General features: G+C 36.3%; 1 protein-coding gene across 1 annotated transcript in view; it reads right to left on the reverse strand.

Moving 5' to 3' along the window:
- Positions 1-5,258, reverse strand: part of DISP1 (dispatched RND transporter family member 1) — a 135,069-nt gene extending 129,811 nt beyond the window's left edge. Inside the window, exon 1 of the mRNA XM_053712534.1 lies at positions 5,060-5,258. The gene's annotated coding sequence lies outside the window, so the exon portion shown is untranslated. The remainder of the gene's footprint in view (positions 1-5,059) is intronic.
- Between the last annotated feature and the right edge of the window lie 10,997 nt (positions 5,259-16,255).

Genomic DNA, 16,255 nt, shown 5'->3' on the forward strand with positions numbered 1-16,255 from the left:
TGACCCCTGCATTCTTCACTTTCAACTGTCAGAACTAGGAACAAACACAATTTGCTGACTTAAAGGGACATAAACCCCCCCACACACACACAAAAAAACTCATTATTTAGGTAGAACATACATATTTAAAACTACTGTACAGACCAATTCCATTATCTAAAATTCCCTTCATTCTCTATGTATCATTTGCTGAAAAAGCAGCAATGCACTACTGGTTTCTAACACAACACATAGGTGAGCCAATGACAATCAGTATATTTATGCAGCCACTAATCAGCAGCTAGAACCTAGGTTCTTTTCTGTTCCTGAAATTTTCTAGATAAACCTTTTAGCAAACGATAACAAGAGAAGGAAGCAAAATAAATAGAAGTAAATTGGAAAGTCGTTTAAAAATGTATAATCTGTCTAAATCATGAATATTTAATTATGACTTTACTGCCCCTTTAAATCTCAGGGAGGGAGTGCAAAACTAATAGGAAAAGTATAAACTGGATTTATTTTATTTTTTTACACATAATTAAATTAACCTTCAATTATTCAGATAGGGCATGCAATTTTAAACTTTTCAATTTACTTTTATCATCAAATTTGCTTTGTTCTCTTGGTATTTTTTGTTGAAAGCTAAACCTAGGTAGGCTCATATGAGAATGTCTAATCCCTTGAAGGCCACCTCTTATCTCAGTGCATTTTTAAAGTTGCTCACAGCTAGACAGTGCTAGTTCATGTGTGTTATATAGATAACATTGTGCTCACTCCAGTAGTTATTTTTAAGTAAGCACTGATTGGCTAAAATGCAAGTCTGTCAAAAGTAGTGAGATAAGCAGGCAGTCTGCAGAGGCTTAGATACAAGTTAATCACAGAGATAAAAAGTATATTAATATAACCGTGTTGGTTATGCAAAACTATGGAATGGGTATCTATCCTTTGAAATAATAAAAATTCTGGAGTAAACTGTCCCTTTAAACATTTTGTTTTACAATTTAAAAGTCTCCAGGCTAATCTGAAATTAAATTTGTTCACCAACATTAATGAAGTTTTGCATTAAAAAAAGCGACATAGAAGTCAACAAGACTTTCAAGATTTAAACAGAACGTTTTTTTAATAAATAAAAAAAATGGTACACTCTTTATGATACCCTTTGTTAAAGCTCAACTCCTTTGCATGGGAGCATACTGAGGTAGGCTCAAGAGTGTGCATGTTATTAAGCACTTTATCAAAAGCATGTTGCAAACACTGCTGCCACATAGTGAAATGTAAATTTTGATGAATTAAAGTGCCCCTGTTTTTTAATTGAATTTTTAAAAAGCAGGCACTTTAGCATCAAAATTTACATTCACTTTAAAGGTTGTAAATTGTACACTCTGAATCATACAAGATGACTTTCATGTTCCTTCAAAATTGCATTAATTCCATAAAACGAAAATTTTACATATCCAAAAAATTAAAGGGACACTGAACCCAATTTTTTTTTCTAATTTACTCCTATTATCAATTTTTCTTCATTCTCTTGCTATCTTTATTTTAAAAACAAGGCATCTAAGTTTTCTTTTGTTCAGGACTGTGGACAGCACTTTTTTATTGGTGGATGAATTTATCTACCAATCAGCGAGAACAACCCAGGTTGTTCACCAAAAATGGGCTGGCATTTAAACTTGCATTCTTGCATTTCAAATAAAGATACCAAGAGAAAGAATAAAATTTGATAATAGGAGTAAATTAGAAAGTTGCTTCAAATGGCATGCTCTATCTGAATCACAAATGAAAATATCTGGGTTCAGTGTCCCTTTAAGAACCCACATCAATCTTTAACATTAAAGATACACAAATATGTTCCGTTTCATCTAAAATGGTTCATAACGTTCTGCACTGTTTTATTTTTTATAGATGTTCCTGTGCTAAATACAGCAGTTTTTTTTCTGTGGGAACCACCCCTATCAGCCAGTGATCAGTATAGTTTTAAGAGGCAAATTTAGTACGAAGGACCGCCTTATCAGCATGAAAAATAAGGTACGGGGAAATCACACTGGAGAGCTGAAAGCTCAAACACTCTGCAAGCAGAAGAAATGGCAACAAGAAACAAAACCTTCCAGGATAACAGTTTTATATCAACAACATGTATCGGCTCAAGCGATGCCTGCTGCAAAACTTTATGAATTAAATTAAGGCTCCACGGGGGAGCAACAGGTTTAAACACAGGCCTGATTCTAACCAGGGCCTGTACAAAAGGCTTGAACATCTGGTAGGTCTTCCAGACGTTTGTGCAAAAGGATACATATAAACGCAGAAATCTGACTCTTTAGGGTACTGACTGATAAACCCTTATTCAGGCCATCTTGAAGAAAAGACAAAATCAAGGGAATCCTCACCCAGCTCCAGGAGAACCCCTTAGATTCATACCAATAAAGATATTTACGCCATATCTTATGGTAAATCTTGCGAGTAACCGATTTTCGAGCCTGAATCATAGTTTCAATGAACGCTTCAGAAAAAACACGTTTAGACAGAACTAGGCACTTAATCTCCAAGCAGTTAGCTTAAGAGAATCTAGGTTTGGATGGAGGAAAGGACCCTGAAGCAGAAGGTCTTTCCTCTGAGGTAACCTCCAAGGAGGTAGAGATGACATCCTAGATCCACGAACCAGATCCTGCAAGGCCATGCAGTAGCTATTAGTATCACCGGTGCTCACCCCTGTTTGATCCAAGCAATGACTCGTGGAAGGAGAGCAAACGGAGGAAACAGATAAGCCAGAGAAAACCTCCAAGGAACCACTAGAGCATCTATCAGAACGTGCTGAAGATCTCTTGACCTTCAACCGTACTTTGGAACCTTGACATTTTGGCGGGACGCCATCATATCCAACTCTGGAACCCCCCCCTACTTGAGGGATATCTGAGAGAACACTTCCGGATGGAGAGCCCACTCCCCGGGATGAAAGGACTGTCTGCTCAGAAAGTCTGCTTCCCAATTGTCCACTCCTGGAATGTTGGTGGCAGATAGAAGCTTCCACCCACTGCAGAATGCGAGTCACCTCCTTCATGGCTAAGGAACTCAGAGTCCCTCCCTGGTGGTTGATGTAAGACACTGAGATAAGGCCACGCTACTAGGGCATTGAAAATAGCTCTCAACTCCAAGATGTTTATGGGAAGAGAGGACTCTTCCCGAGACCACAGGCCCTGAGCCTTTAGAGGACCCCAAACAGCTCCTCAGTCTGACAGGTTGGCGTCAGTAGTCTTAATTTCCCGAGAAGGTCTCAGATGTTCCTGTGACACCCACCACGAGAAAGAGTTTCTTGTTAGAGGGTCCAGATTTATCCTCTGTGATTAATCCGAATGATCTCCGTCCCATTGATGGAGCATACAAAGTTGCAGCGGTCGTAGATGGAACCGAGCAATAGGAATGATGTCCATGGATGCCACCATCAGACCAATCACCTTTATGCATTGAGCTACAGATGGACGAAAGGCAAGAAGCAAGAATATTGTTTTTTCTGACCTCCATCAGGAAAATCTTCATGGACAGGGAATCTATTATAGTCCCTAGGAAACACACTAACAGGCAATAAAATCTAGAATATTATCAATGAAAATTAGAATTTGGGCCCCTAAATTCAAAATTTAATAAAAACAAAGAAGGCTTTCCAACCGCCAAGAGAGATATCCCACTAGTAAGAGGAAATCCTCTCTAAATGATCCTTGTCCTGTGTAGATGATGTAAATAATATCACCAGATACAAGTAGACCCTCCCTCCATAATGAAAGCTTACTAATCTCACAACGGCACAGCTCCGTAAACCGGAAGTGCAGGCGTCACGTGAGCGAGAACAAATAACACTGCACAATACTTTTTACCAATGTAAAAAGGGCACAAAGATAAAAACCCATTTAAAAAAAAACCTCTCCCTCGTTATAATCTTATAATAAAATAAGCCTCAAAAAGTCACCTCCTGTCACTGTGACTTCTGTCCTGCATTTAAGCTCCTGCCTTAAAAATAAAACCTAGGTTACCTAATAAAGAGTATCCTTTATTGTTAACCCCATACACTCCTTAGCCATCATGTCTCATACCGAGTGCCATTTATATTATGTGCTAAATATATTGTCCCCATATGAATTTTCTCTATAAAAAAAATATAAGGATTATTATGTCCCAGACAAAACGAATCTGAAAGAGAGGTTTAACCTCTTAAAGTGAATGTAAAATTTAGATGATAAAAGTGCCCAGTTTTTAAAAATCAGATTAAAAACAGGGGCACTTTAATTCATCAAAATTTACATTTCACTCGTGTTGTGAAAATACTTACCTTTTAATCTTGACGGCCTCTCCAGCAATTCCCCCGCCAGTCGCAAAGCCTCTTCATACGTCAGAAATCACGGATCATTCATCCTCCAATCACGGCTCCCCACCCCCCCCCGGGGGAATCAGTCTGATTCAACGCTGTGATTGGAGGAAGCCAGATTCCTTATTTTAGACCCGGGAAGAGGCTTTGCGCCGGGCGGGGGAAGCGATGCAGCGGCTGTCAAGATTAAAAATTAAAGGGACACTGAACACAAATTTTTTCTCTTGTGATTCAGATAGAGCATGAAATTTTAAGCAACTTTCTAATTTACTCCTATTATCAAAATTTTCTTCATTCTCTTAGTATCTTTATTTGAAATGCAAGAATGTAAGTTTAGATGCCGGCCCATTTTTGGTTAACAACCTGGGTTGTCCTTGCTGATCGGTGGATAAATTCATCCACTAATAAAAAAGTTCTGTCCAGAGTTCTGAAAAAAAAGGAAGCTTCTTTTTCAAATAAAGATAGCAAGAGAACGAAGAAAAATTGATAATCGGAATAAATTAGAAAGTTGCTTAAAATTGCATGCTCTATCTGAATCACAAAAGAAAAAAATTGGGTTCAGTGTCCCTTTAAGTATTTTCACAACACGAGTGAAATGTAAATTTTGATGAATTAAAGTGCCCCTGTTTTTAATCAGATTTTTAAAAACCGGGCACTTTATCTAAATTTACATTCACTTTAAGTGCTGCTGTCCTTCTGTACATAGAAGGCAAAGGCACTTACCTTATAGATGCTAATCCTTAGGTGTGGCAGGCGCTTCACTCCCTGTCGTGGACCTGTAGGAAAAGAAAGAACAGAGTAACTAACTCTGGCTTTCTACAAAGGGGTAGCAAAGTGTTAAAAGTAAAGCAAAGGACTGCCTCGCCGCCTTTAAACTGCTAAAAGCCACCACTACTCTTACTCAAGAGATGACATGGACACAGCTAGACCCCAATCCTTGCTTGCAGTGAACAGTACCCATAAAAAGGATTACAATCTTCAGACACGAAGTTTGCACAACCTCCATTGACAGAGGCAAAGAGAATGACAGGGGATTATGGGTAAGGCAGTTACACTTAAAGGGACATTAAACCCAAAAGTTTTTTCATAATTCAGACAGATAATACAATTTTAAACAACATTCCAATTTACTTCTATTATCTAATTTGCTTCATTCTTTAGATATCCTTTGTCAAAGAAATAGCAATGCACATGGACGAGCCAATCACAGGAGGCATCTATGTGTAGCCACCAATCAGAAGCTACTGAGCCTATCTAAATATGCTTTTCAGGAAAGAATATCAAGAGAATGAAGCAAATTAGAAAGTTGTTTAAAATGGTATTCTCTATCTGAATCATGAAAGAGAAAAATTGGGTTTAATGTCCCTTTAACAGCTTTGCTGGGGTGCCCTTTGCCTCCTCCTGCTGGTCAGGAGTTAAATATCCCACTAGTAATTGGAATAATGTCGTGGACTCTCCTCATCATAGGAAAGAAATTAAGAACATGCATCAATCTTTAACATTAAAGATACTCAAATATGTTCTGTTTAATATGAAATGGTTCATAATGTTCTGCACGGTTTTATTTTATTTTTTTATAGATGTTCCTGTGCTAAATACAGCAGGTTTTTTTCTGTAGGAACTGGCCCTATCAGCCAGTGATCAATATAGTTCCAGGGCATAGTTGTACAAACTCTTGCATTTCCCACTAGTTTTAATTTAAACAGCTATTACTTAAAAATCTTTCCCTCATGAAAGAAATGTAACAATATTTACTGTTGCTCTTTCATATAGATGATAAAAATATTTTAAATACTGTGCCACTTTAACAAATGCTACCAGAATAGCCTATATTTAAGACAATGAATTACAATATTACAAATGAATCAAAATTGGGAAACATTTTCAGATTGCAGCAGATTTCTCATGGTAACAGTCAACCGAGAAACAACTAAGGGAGATCCAAAAAAGTTAACCCAATGACATCCAGATAAAACTGTAAGCATCCAGTGGTGAGGATGAGAACCAGGGACTGTCTAGAATACTTAACAGATGATACGGCTAATCTTTCTGTTTCCTGGATTTATTAGACATCAATGTTCCATTTGTGGACAGTCTGGCTCTCTACCCAGACAGGACAGGAAAATACAAGGCTTTACCCATGCTGTTTCACTTATGGAACCTTACCCTGGTGATTTACAGTACAGGATTCTCCTTTGATAATATTGCATGAGTCAACCTAAAATAAATGACAACAGTAAGCCTGTACTTGATAGTGTAAAGCACTTAATCACTATAGTAAATATCTCTCCATAGAATTTCCCAGGAAAAAAAAATGTGGTCCTTACATTTTCAGAGGAAACCATATGCAATGCTAACACCTAATTTCAGGATATAATCATCTTGCACTACACTACAAATTAATAAAGCAGACAGAACAAATTGGACTAAAAAAAAAAAAACTACATTCTTCTCAATTTTATATTAATATAATTTAAACAGTTATTGGAAAATACCCTGTAAAATAAATTAAAGGCCCTTATACACTCAAAATGTATCTCATGATTTAGAGTATACATTTTTATTTTATTTTTTTTTAAACATTTTCTTCTATAATCACATATGCTTCATTCTTATCCTTTGTTGATGGAGCAGCAATGCCATATTGGGAGATAGCTGAACTAATCAGGTGAGCCAATGACAAGGGGCATAAATGTGCAACCACCAATCAGCAACTAGTGCACTGCTTCTCCTGAGCCTACTGGTGTATGCTTTTCAACAAAGAATTCCAAAATAACAAAGTAAAAATTAAATAACATAAATTGGAAAGTGGTTTAGAACTGCATGCCCTACCTCAATTATAAAAAAAATGGGGGTTCATGTCCCTATAACACACAGCTCCCATGTGGTAATATATGGGGGGGGGTGTCACATTTTAATCAGTCTATATATTTATATATAATAAACATGTAAATATATTTTGTATTTGGGAGGGATTTTTAAACAAAATATTCCAAATATTTACAACTTCGAATGTTAGCATAAAGGAACCCCTATTGTCCTAAAAAACACAATGATATACAACCAGGGGTACATAAACAAAGCAGAAATCCCAGTCTAATGAAAGGATCTCCAAAATCATTTGTTTTATTTTTATTCTTTAAACATTTATACAACCTCAAGCCTTTTGAAGGGTTAATGCCCAAGTTCATTGGTGATAATATAGAACTTTGCAACAAACTACTCTGCCATGAACAACTGCCAACATCAGAGTATCCAGTGCAGTGATGTACCTGAGTAACTGCACAGAAATATACAGACAAAAGATTTAGCCGCATTCCTTTCTCCTACATCATCACCAATATACATCTTCTGCTTAATTAGATAATATTAGAGGCTCAAAATGCAAACAAAAAAAACTTCTTTCCTGCTTCAGCACCAACATATTGCAATTGGGAGAAGTGTAGGGCCAGGCTAATGCATGGGGAAGGGACAAGAACTGTGCCCCCCAGGCCTGGAGTTGGATAAGCATGTGAAATAGTCACTACATGAGAGTTCTTACCGTCTCGGTAAAGCGAGTCCGTTCCTCCTCAGCTACAAACATACACTGCACAACTCCCCGCCCGCACGGCGGCTACTCTCGCTGGCTATTCCTCTGTTCCTCTTGCTCTCCCAACTTACTCGGCGCCGGAAGTCCCAATCCCACCATATTAACTGTGGGAAACAATAGAGCTACACGCCTGGATATATCCGGGTTTACAGTGTCGCGTGTCACTCTTAGTTTTTTAAAGGTATTTTGCACTAGCCCTAAGGCTTAGCCTGCCTGTGAGTCTGTTGTTGCCGCCACTCCGGGAGTCTGGGTTAACAATAACGGTTCCCCCTACGTTAGACGACCGACCCTGCTATAGTACAGAAACAGCCGTGCGTGGGGAGCAGCACGGAACAGGTGGGTTGCTATGGTGACCGTGGACACAAGTGCTTCTGGATTACATCACACTCTGCTCTGAAGCAGCAATGGTTCTCATACTCCGCGCTCAAGGGCTTTAATGATGTCTGAGGAAGGGGTCTGTGGTGCCTAAGCAAAAAGGTCGCTCTTAAAGGGACAGAAGTATCAAAATGCTCAAATAAGTTATATCCAAGCAATATGCAATGCTAAAATGTTCTATGAGTTTAACCCCTGCAAATGAGTTCAATTTATTAAAGGGTTAATAGAGATAGAGTATGTCCTTTTAAGCAACTTTCTAATTTACTTCTATTAGCAAATTTTCTTTGTCCTCTTGGTATCTTTATTTGAAAAGCAGGAATGTAAGTTTATGAGCCAGCCAATTTTTGGTTCAGCACCTGGGTAGTGCTGGCTGATTGGTGTCTAAATGTAGGAGTAAATTAGAAAGTTGCTTAAAATTGCATGCTCTATCTGAATCATGGTCGAAAAAAATTGAGTTCTGTGTCATTTTAAAGGGAATTAACCCATATTTCAAGTATCTTCCAGGGCTGTAAGAGAGTGGGGGTCTTAAAGTGAAGGTAAAGTTCGATTGTTTTGAATGAAATCCTATACATATCAATACAAATAAATGGCACTTTCATTCATTAAAATTTATATTTTTACTTTGATCCTTTGTTATCTCCGTTTTTATTTTGCAGCTCGCTATCTCATAAATCAGCCCGTTATTTTTCTTTTTTTTCTACATGCTGGTCATGTTTTTTCACCAGCCAATTGACTTTCTGGCCGTTAGGCGGCCGTCATTTGACGTCAGCATGGTCTTGGACAATATGCGCATGTGTTAGTTTTTTTTTAAGAAAAAATGTAGCAAAGTCCCAGTTGTGGATAAATAAAAACAGAACTTTATTTGTATCGGGTTAAAACATGAAAAAATGTTTGTAAAAACCTAGAAAGGTCTAACGCGTTTCGGCTAGCTCTTGCCGTAATCATAGACCATGTCTAATGTATGTTTTACAGAGGCTTAAATAGGTGTTGAATTACATGTGAACCCAAATCAGCTGAATACTTAACCCTATCTAGCAATATGGAAAGCTGCTCTCCATGATAGACTGTTCACCTTATCTGAGATACAATCTCTCTTTATCTTAATCAATTAATTAACTCCATATACGTGTCTAGTAATATGTTACATATAAATATATACAGTTGTCCTTAACTCTCATATTATTAACAACATTTACATTCTATGAGAATATATAATCAACTAATAAACTTTAGTATGTTATATATATAAATGATCTGTTGAATATTGTATTGTAACAAAATTTAACTTATAGATATTCTTATTACTGAAAATACACTTAAATGAACTTAAATGAATATTGGAGGTTATAAACAAAACAGAACATGGGTAGTGATCTACAACATCGGGGACCATATAGCATATGCAGATATGTGGACATACAGACTGGACACTTATAGTGAACTTTCTTATTCAAACAAAATTTTGTATATACCAGTAATTATTATAGGTCTAGATGAATATACACATATCATGAAACTTTTTGTTTTGTAGTTTAAATAACTATTCCCAAAAATTTACTAGATCGAATTCTGAATTAAAACCGTTAGGAATCTGGGTTTTTAGTCTAAAGATCCAATAGACTTCCTGTCTACCTAAAGTTTGTGACCTATCTCCTCCTCTAGGTGGAGTTTTAATTGCTTCTATTATATTCCAACTAAATGAATGAACTGACTGGTTATGGACCTCAATAAAATGACGACTTAACTCAGAACAGGGAATTTTGTTTCTTATTTCTCCCAGATGTTCTCTGATACGTGTTCTTATATCCCGTGTAGTGAGTCCTACGTACTGACCCTTGCATAAATTACATTCTACCAAGTATATCACAAAATTTGAGCTACAATTATGACAACCATGTATCTGAAAGGTTTCTCCTGTTGTATATGATTTGAATGTGCTAGTAACATTATGGTAGTCGCAGGCTTTACAGCGAGTGCTGCCACATCTATAGCTGCCATTACATCGTAGCCATGAGCTTTCATTGGTTTGTATCTGTGTATTCTTTAGCACGCTAGGTGAGAGTGAATTAGCAAGTGTATCATTTTTCTTATAGACAAATTTACATCCGTCACCAATTACTTCTTTCAATATTTCATCCCCATACAAGATAGGGAGATATTTCTTTACGATATTACATATATCATTGTATTGATTCGAATACTTGGTGACAAATGTAGGTCTATTATCTGTTTTGTCCTTCCTTTTAGGGGATAGTAAATCCTCTCTGTTGTATCTATCAACTTCTTTTTTAATTTTTATAACCTCAGTTTTAGAGTAACCTCTGGCTATTAGCCTATGTGCTAATTCTTCACTTTCTTTAATGTAATCATTATTAAGTGAACAATTACGTTTAACTCTCATCATCTGTCCTTTAATGATGCCTTTAAAGACATGTTTTGGATGTCCACTGGTAGCATAAAGCAGTGCATTACCTGCTATGGGTTTACGGTAAAGCGCTGTGTTTACAGAGTTGGATATAGAATTCCCATATAGTGTAATGTCTAAGAAATTTATCTCTATTTTATTCCATTCTTTGGTGAAGTTTAATCCCATTTTATTATTATTTAGATGTTGAACAAATTTATCAGCTGATGTTTCATCTGTCTTCCAAACTATTATAAGGTCATCAATAAACCTATTATATTGAATTATATGTTCACGGTAGGGATTTGTATCACCATAAATGTAGGTTTCTTCAAACCAACCCATCACGAGATTTGCGTATGAGGGCGCAAATTTCGCCCCCATCGCCGTCCCTTGTTTTTGTATATAGTGATCATTACCAAACACAAAACTATTATGTTCTAACAGAAACCTAATAATTTTAAGTACATAGTTTTTAAAGTCTGCATTTAGATTACCATCTTTGTCTAAATAAAACTCTATTGCTAATAAGCCTACAGAGTGTGGTATTGAGGAATATAACGATGTGGCATCTACTGTGAGCCAACTATAGTTATCCTTCCAAGTGAAGTTCTTAAAGATATTGAGTATGTGGGTAGTATCTTTTACATAACTGTTTAATTTAAGGACATATGGCTGCAGTATGTCATCGACCCATTCGGACAAATGTTCAAGCAAGGAGCCATTGCCCGACACAATGGGTCTCCCCTTGACATTCTCAAGCCCTTTATGAGTCTTTGGTAGATGATAAAACGCAGCAGTCCTTGGATGTTCAACATATAAATATTCAAATGTGGATTGATCTATAAACCCATGTCTTCTACCTTCACTCAAGATCTTAAATAGACGTCTCTGAAACTCTATTCGTGGATTGTGACTAACTTTTTCATAGACATTGGTGTCATCCAACTGTCTGTGAGCCTCAGCTATATACCAGGTTTTGTCACAGACCACTATGCTGCTGCCTTTATCAGCCCGTTTTATCACGATACTTTCATTTTTCTCTAGGGCTACCAATGCCTCTCTTTCTTTTTTTGTCAAATTGTTTATCTTATTCGCTTTCCCTGTTTTTTGCTGATATAAAGTAGTCAGATCCTCCACAACTCTCTTCTGAAATAGTTCGAGGGGTTTACCTCTGGACTGTAAAGGATAAAATCTGGATTTACATTTAAAACCCACATGCTTATCTTTACTTTCCTCTTCGATTGAGGGTAAATTCCCTTCCGATATTAACTGTTCTAGATCATTGCATGCGCAAAGGTCCTGAAAAGTTAAATTATTTATCCTGTCACTTATTGTAATATCATTCTCATTAGATCTTGTAACATTATTTTCTTTATTTTCTTTAAGAAAATGTTTCTTTAGTGTAAGCGATCTAACAAATTTATTAGTATCTAAAATAGTCTGAAAGAGGACAAAATCCCTAGATGGACAAAAATTAAGTCCATAACTCAGGACCTTACTTTCAGTCTTACTCAGACTATAACTAGATATATTAATTACTGTGTTTAGACATACTTCCGATTGCTTTTGTTTTTGTTTTTGTTTTCTCTTGTGGGGTACCTTTCTTGTTTTTTCTTCTCTACCAAATCTTGTTTTATTTGTGTTGTTAATGTTCCCCCTCCCTTGGGTATGCCTGAATCCTCCCGAAAAACCTCTGTGGATCTTTTGTTTTTAGGTTTTGCTCCCTGTTCATTGATATGCAATATTGTGCCCCCTGCTTGGATATTTTCATTTAAATGAGTATTCATATCTGTTGTTATTTCTAGATTAGTACTTGACTCAATTGGTGTATTATCCCAATCGGATGCTGAACTCCCCTCTGAATTTGAAAAATCTGTCCCTGAGGCAGAACCTTCTTCGTCAGTGAAATTACTATTATCAGTATTAAATCGTACTTTTTTCTTCCAACGTCTATTTTTCTTGTGTGTTAGTGTGCCCTCATTAGTTGTATCTTCCTTTATGTGAGCTGTACTTTTGTCTTGTGTCTGTATGGAGTTTTTTAAGTTAGTCTGTATTGCCCTTCTAAACTTCCTTCGCCACACATAAACTGTTTTATTGGCATAATCCTTACTATCTCTTTAAAATTTTATGTATTTAGTGTTCATTATATTGCGTTTGGTAGCTTCGATTGTCTCTTGTAGTATGGTATCAAACTTTACATATTTATCATCATGTCTAAATTTGCTTAATTCCTTTTGTAATACACAAATTTCTTCTCTGTATTTAGATATTAAAGCAGTCTTATGTTTAATTAGAAGTCCCATCAGTCTAATGGAGCACTCCGTTAGGATGTCATTCCACTCTGATATAAAGTCCTGGTCATCTGTCTCGAATGTGGGGAACTTTTGTAATCTTAACCCACGAGGTATCATTCCTTTAGCAATATATTTAGTGAATGTCCAATTGTCCATGCGGAGTCTAAGTTCTTTTAGTTTATAATCCTCAAGCATAGAAAACAGGTCACCCAGTCCAGCATTTTTAATGCAAACTTTAGATAGATCCTCCAATTCTATATCATCCAAATCCCAATCATCATCAGTGCATAAAGAATAATATTGTTTGTCAGCTGCTAACTCCATTTTAGAGCCAGTATGGGTTTAGTAAAGAAGCTGTTAGATAGAAAGAATATGTACGTAGATAATTTATCTTTCTTTTATCTTTAACTTATCTATAATCGGCTGAGCATATATTTTTTGTCTATATCAGAAAAAGTGCACATACACAATATAATCACTGATATGTGGCCTTAAAGTAGTATCCACATTGAGCGTTAAATGAGGAAAAAAGTTTCAAAAATTATGACAAAGTTTGTATAACGCTGCCCAGTGGATAAAATACTTTGTAAGCATCGGAATGGTGTATACCAGGATACATATATAAGGATACATATAACAATGCACAGGTGAGATTGATGCAATGTAGCAATTTGTAACAAACACTTGACACGGCGGTCTTATCACAAACTTCACCCGCACACTCGCATACACCTTAGCCCTTCTTTACCTTTCCGTGAAGGCGGAAGTCTTCCACTTCTCTCGGCTAGGCTCACCTCTGTGTAGACGAAAGGGTAGTCACGCTGTGAAGCACGACCATCACTCTCTCTCCAACTCCGGTTCCACTGCAAGCGTGTGCGGGACTTACCGATCGGATGTGACATCAGAACCTCCTTCACATTCTCACCGGTCTGTATCCAATCCGTGCTTTGAACTAGGCCAATGCTCCTCTGTATGCCGATATACGCTGGGACTTAATGAAGAGAGTTCCTCTACTCTCAAAGAAAGTATCAAGAAAAAATGTAGCAAAGTCCCAGTTGTGGATAAATAAAAACAGAACTTTATTTGTATCGGGTTAAAACATGAAAAAATGTTTGTAAAAACCTAGAAAGGTCTAACGCGTTTCGGCTAGCTCTTGCCGTAATCATAGACCATGTCTAATGTATGTTTTACAGAGGCTTAAATAGGTGTTGAATTACATGTGAACCCAAATCAGCTGAATACTTAACCCTATCTAGCAATATGGAAAGCTGCTCTCCATGATAGACTGTTCACCTTATCTGAGATACAATCTCTCTTTATCTTAATCAATTAATTAACTCCATATACGTGTCTAGTAATATGTTACATATAAAAATAAATATATACAGTTGTCCTTAACTCTCATATTATTAACAACATTTACATTCTATGAGAATATATAATCAACTAATAAACTTTAGTATGTTATATATATAAATGATCTGTTGAATATTGTATTGTAACAAAATTTAACTTATAGATATTCTTATTACTGAAAATACACTTAAATGAACTTAAATGAATATTGGAGGTTATAAACAAAACAGAACATGGGTAGTGATCTACAACATCGGGGCCCATATAGCATATGCAGATATGTGGACATACAGACTGGACACTTATAGTGAACTTTCTTATTCAAACAAAATTTTGTATATACCAGTAATTATTATAGGTCTAGATGAATATACACATATCATGAAACTTTTTGTTTTGTAGTTTAAATAACTATTCCGCATGGACAATTGGACATTCACTAAATATATTGCTAAAGGAATGATACCTCGTGGGTTAAGATTACAAAAGTTCCCCACATTCGAGACAGATGACCAGGACTTTATATCAGAGTGGAATGACATCCTAACGGAGTGCTCCATTAGACTGATGGGACTTCTAATTAAACATAAGACTGCTTTAATATCTAAATACAGAGAAGAAATTTGTGTATTACAAAAGGAATTAAGCAAATTTAGACATGATGATAAATATGTAAAGTTTGATACCATACTACAAGAGACAATCGAAGCTACCAAACGCAATATAATGAACACTAAATACATAAAATATCAAAGAGATAGTAAGGATTATGCCAATAAAACAGTTTATGTGTGGCGAAGGAAGTTTAGAAGGGCAATACAGACTAACTTAAAAAACTCCATACAGACACAAGACAAAAGTACAGCTCACATAAAGGAAGATACAACTAATGAGGGCACACTAACACACAAGAAAAATAGACGTTGGAAGAAAAAAGTACGATTTAATACTGATAATAGTAATTTCACTGACGAAGAAGGTTCTGCCTCAGGGACAGATTTTTCAAATTCAGAGGGGAGTTCAGCATCCGATTGGGATAATACACCAATTGAGTCAAGTACTAATCTAGAAATAACAACAGATATGAATACTCATTTAAATGAAAATATCCAAGCAGGGGGCACAATATTGCATATCAATGAACAGGGAGCAAAACCTAAAAACAAAAGATCCACAGAGGTTTTTCGGGAGGATTCAGGCATACCCAAGGGAGGGGGAACATTAACAACACAAATAAAACAAGATTTGGTAGAGAAGAAAAAACAAGAAAGGTACCCCACAAGAGAAAACAAAAACAAAAGCAATCGGAAGTATGTCTAAACACAGTAATTAATATATCTAGTTATAGTCTGAGTAAGACTGAAAGTAAGGTCCTGAGTTATGGACTTAATTTTTGTCCATCTAGGGATTTTGTCCTCTTTCAGACTATTTTAGATACTAATAAATTTGTTAGATCGCTTACACTAAAGAAACATTTTCTTAAAGAAAATAAAGAAAATAATGTTACAAGATCTAATGAGAATGATATTACAATAAGTGACAGGATAAATAATTTAACTTTTCAGGACCTTTGCGCATGCAATGATCTAGAACAGTTAATATCGGAAGGGAATTTACCCTCAATCGAAGAGGAAAGTAAAGATAAGCATGTGGGTTTTAAATGTAAATCCAGATTTTATCCTTTACAGTCCAGAGGTAAACCCCTCGAACTATTTCAGAAGAGAGTTGTGGAGGATCTGACTACTTTATATCAGCAAAAAACAGGGAAAGCGAATAAGATAAACAATTTGACAAAAAAAGAAAGAGAGGCATTGGTAGCCCTAGAGAAAAATGAAAGTATCGTGATAAAACGGGCTGATAAAGGCAGCAGCATAGTGGTCTGTGACAAAACCTGGTAT

Source organism: Bombina bombina, chromosome 4 (assembly GCF_027579735.1).
Source record: "Bombina bombina isolate aBomBom1 chromosome 4, aBomBom1.pri, whole genome shotgun sequence".
Classification (NCBI taxonomy): domain Eukaryota; kingdom Metazoa; phylum Chordata; class Amphibia; order Anura; family Bombinatoridae; genus Bombina; species Bombina bombina.